Source organism: Galeopterus variegatus, unplaced genomic scaffold (assembly GCF_000696425.1).
Source record: "Galeopterus variegatus unplaced genomic scaffold, G_variegatus-3.0.2 Scaffold524, whole genome shotgun sequence".
NCBI lineage: Eukaryota > Metazoa > Chordata > Mammalia > Dermoptera > Cynocephalidae > Galeopterus > Galeopterus variegatus.
Genome location: NW_007726635.1, coordinates 164,610 through 168,959, shown reverse-complemented (window position 1 = coordinate 168,959; position 4,350 = coordinate 164,610). Strand labels below are relative to the sequence as shown.

Below are 4,350 nucleotides of genomic sequence, written 5' to 3'. Positions count from 1 at the left end.
TAGTACATAAGTATCTTAGTCAAGAAGGACCAAGATCAAGTAGTTCTCAAGGTTTCACCTAGATTGTTAGGGCTGCCATAACAAAGTACCACAAACTGGGTAGCTTAAACAACAGAGATTTATTGTCTCACAGTGCTGGAGGCTGGAAGTCTGAGATCAAGTTGTTGGCAGAGTTGGTTCCTCCCAAGGCTATGAGGGAGAAATTTGTCCCATGCTTCTTTTCCTAGCTCCTAGTGGTTGGCTGGCAATCTTTGGTGTTCCCCGGATTCTGCTGTATCATCCTGATCTCCATCTTCGTCTCCACATGGTGTTCTCTCTGTGTGCATACCTGTATCAAAATGTCCTCTTTTCAGAAGACCAGTCATATTTGATTAGGGTCCCAGTCTACTCCAGTATGACCTCATCCTAACTAACTGTATTTCCAAATACGGTCACATTCTGAGGTATTGGGAGTTAGTACTTCAACATGTTATTTTTGAGGGGCACAATTCAAACTATGACACATACAGTTCTCCACGCTACCATTAAAAAGTTCAGCCTAGTAGGCTTGGGTAACGGTGAAGACTTTTTCACTTAGCAGGGAGCTTAGGCAGCCAAAAGCTGACATCTATAGCTGAATACACTGACTATTCACACCTCAAAAGTACTGTCCATGAGGTCTGTGACTAAAATGTCAGTTTATACTTGAAAGGCATTAGTATCAAAAGCATAACTTGAGAATTAAAATACACTATAGGAATACACAATGGTTCACCATTCCTGGGCAAACTAGAAATGTACATCAGTAAATTGGACAGTATTAAAGCTTGTAAATTACAATAAAAATTACCTTTTCTCATTTTCTGATACTACAGTCATTGCTTAAAACTAGTTGGTGCTGATCTCATGAATCTGCAAAATATCAAGCTTTGTTCTTAGCCCTTCTGAAATATCAACCATTGAGGGATTCTGTAAGAAACAATGTCTCCATTAGTGTGTTCACATTGCCAAAGTAGAAATTATTTTGTAATTAAGAGTTTGAAAATATTCTGATATAAACATAAAGTTAACTTAGCGTTTTAATTTGGAAATATCTGTAAGGGGGGACAAAGTTTTGTATAAAGTTATGCAGACAGAATACATATATTTGTGTAATTACACATATATTTATACATACAATATGTAAAATGGTTTATAATAACATAAAGTAATATATAATATATAAAATATATAATTTTAAGTAGAGAATAAATATATTATCTCTGCAGCTTTATCTGTTTTAATTTTTTTAATTACCCCCTTTTATCAAAAAGAAAAAGAAATGAAGAATTGATAATAAAGCAGGCAAAAAAAAATTACCTTTACCTGAATTTTGAAGAGTAAGTAGCTGATGGCAAGTATTTCTTTTTTTTTTTTTTTCTTTGAGCAGGGGAGGCCTTTTCCTTTATTATTTAGCGTTCCTCTGCATGCAAACATAGGATCTCCCTACCTCAAGCCCAATGTCTCTGTCACCCCCATAACCAGTACACCGGTCCCTGAAAAGTCCCCTTTAAAATCATCAATAAAAACGGAGGGATGAAAGGCCTGATTACCATCAGGCTGGACAGCTCCTGGTGAGCCAGCAGGGCAGGGCTGTGAGGCAGAGGGGTGTTAGTTGCTGCATGGGAAGGTATAGGCGTTCCCAGCACCAGAGGCTCCCCCAGACGGGAGGGGAGCCCCACGTGTCTAGCCTGTGCTTAGCTAGTGGTTATAGTTTAAAATCTGCAGAAGGGCCTGAGTAGGTGGCTTCTGGAGTAAGGGGAGGGGACACATCAGGGTGGGGGGGGCTGGGGCTATCAGCTCCCCTTGAGGCTGCACCCTGAGGCAAGAACAAGCAAAAGCTCCCTTGTGGCTTGCTGATGGGAGGGGACAGGGGAATCCATCTTGAACCCATGACTGGCACAGGCAGGGAGGCCACACAGCTCTGCCCAGAGCAGATGAATAGTGGTGTCTGAGAGAAGGGACAGGCGGACAAGGCCACCTCCATACTCCAAAGGAGGTGCTTGCAGCTGGCATGGCCCAGTGTGGCTTGGCAGATGAGGAAGGAGAGGGACACAGCAAGGGTGGCCTGAGCTCCCACCTCAAACATGTGATCACTTCATTCAAAGGTCACGACTTCATCCAGATCTGTGTTTGGAGTTTTGAAAAAATGGAACATGGTCTCCCATGGCACCAGGCAGTACACAAGGTTGTCAAAGTCGATGAGCAGGTCATGCTGGGAGTAGCAAGTAATAATGAGCTCATACAGCTTCTTGTTGAGGTCAAAGCCTGCAGACTCAATGGCCATCTGCATCTCATAGGCGCTCATGCTGCCCAACATGTCCACGTCAACTTCTTCTGGAAGATGGACAGGTAATTCCAGATGCAGCTCCACAGGACTTGAACTGCACCAGGCCCAGCTTCCTTTTGCCATCATGGTCCATGAGGCTCGCCATGCAGCAGCATGACCCCGCGCTGAAGCCCTTGGTCCGCAGGCCTTTGGGTTTGCTGATGATCTTGTTGAGGATGGTCTGCAGCTCCTTAACGCTGACCTCCAAGTCCTCCCCTGCCAGTTTCCTGAAGAGGGCCTCGAAGTTCTCATCAGTTTCCTCTGAGAACACTTGCCCATCAGGGAGGTTGGCCTGGACCTTGTCGTCTAGCTCCTTGATCCCAGTGCTCACATCCGAGAAGAAGTGCAGCACGAAGTCCCCTCCCTGTCGCACTAGAAGGTGGAGTGTACCAGCACATATTCTGCAGGCGACAGGCAGAAGCGGGTGCTGACCACCTGCAGGTTGTTGGACTGCTCTGAGCGCAGCTGGGACGCTTTGGCCAGGGTCCGAGAAGAAGTGCAGCACGAAGTCCCCTCCCTGTCGCACTAGAAGGTGGAGTGTACCAGCACATATTCTGCAGGCGACAGGCAGAAGTGGGTGCTGACCACCTGCAGGTTGTTGGACTGCTCTGAGCGCAGCTGGGACGCTTTGGCCAGGGAGAAGTCACGCTTCCAGTGCAGGGCCGGCTGTCCCTCCAGCCCCCAGGGGACCTCGGAGAGCGTCAAGCCGGTGGTCTTCATGTCGCCAGCAGTGCTCCTGAGTGATGGCCAGCACGAAGCTGCGGCCAGACTTGCCATCCCATGAGCGTCCACGCCATCCACCTCCTGCAGCCGGACCTTGAACTGGGGGTTCACCCAGAAGGTGGGTGAGTGGTTTCGGCAGCCCCCAAGGCGCTTCCCTCCGTGATGGCAGATATTTACTGTGCTCTCATAGTAGCTCTAATGGATTTTCTTACATTTGAATACTCACTTCCTACCTAAGAAAGGCTTCATAGTTAGAGCTAATTATAGTTGTTAAAGTTGTGATAAGCAATAGACTGATTCCCATTATTATTCAGATGACAATCAATATTAACTTGAGGGCTGGCTAATGCTGAGTGTTTAATATACAGAAATATCCTGTGGATGTGTGAACACACCTTCTCAATCTTGAATGAGCCTTCCCTAATTGACTTAAGAAAACAAAATGTGAAAACAAAATGTTCAAACATAAACAGGAAAGCTTCCTTGAGGTTCAGTGTTAGATGCAAGCCCATTACTAGCGTAGTAATTTTCTTAAATGCACAGATCCCTTCCCTTCAGTGTGAATGAGTCATATTCCACGATTTCATTTGAAAGCAAGTTATCTAGAAGTTGAGATATTTTCTCTTTTGTTTAAATTTTAAGTAGTTAGATTTTGAGGCACACAAAATCTCATTTAATCATAATGTGTCTAAAATTATAGCAAATGACCACCTATATTACAACCAGAATTTTTACTTTAGCCTCTAGGTTGTTATATCAACATGAACAGACAATTTCTAGACCTTTCTGAATGACCAGGAAGGGGTTTTATTATACGTGGTTGTGAAGGTTTGGTGATGTATAGGGGAATGTCTTGCTGATCCTTAGCCAGGCAGGGCTGGGCAAACCAAATATCAACTCTGGCCTCAGGCAAAAAAGATATGCCCGTCCTCTCATTCATTCATCCATTCATTATTGAATAAGTGTTTCCTATCTTCCAGACTTACTGATAAACACAGATGATACAGAAACAACCAACCAAGCAAACAAACAAGAAACACAGATCCATGCTTTCCCTGAAGTTGCTGTGTTCAGAGTAGGAGAGAGGGTTATGAACAATTGCATCATAACGTGCTAACACTAAATGAAAGATGTGCACAGGACTCAAAGCAACATTGAGGAGGATCACCGTACCTGGTATGGAAGTGGGGAAAGGTAGTTAGGCAATGCAAAAAAAAAAAAAAAAAAAAGATTTTTGAGCCAAATCTTATATAGCTTAACCACAGAGGAATTGTGTAGGG

At 44.3% G+C, this 4,350-nt stretch overlaps 1 pseudogene; it reads right to left on the bottom strand.

Annotated features, from left to right (window-relative positions):
• Positions 1–2,116: 2,116 nt before the first annotated feature.
• On the bottom strand, positions 2,117–3,067 carry LOC103588080 (annotated as a pseudogene).
• Positions 3,068–4,350: the final 1,283 nt, after the last annotated feature.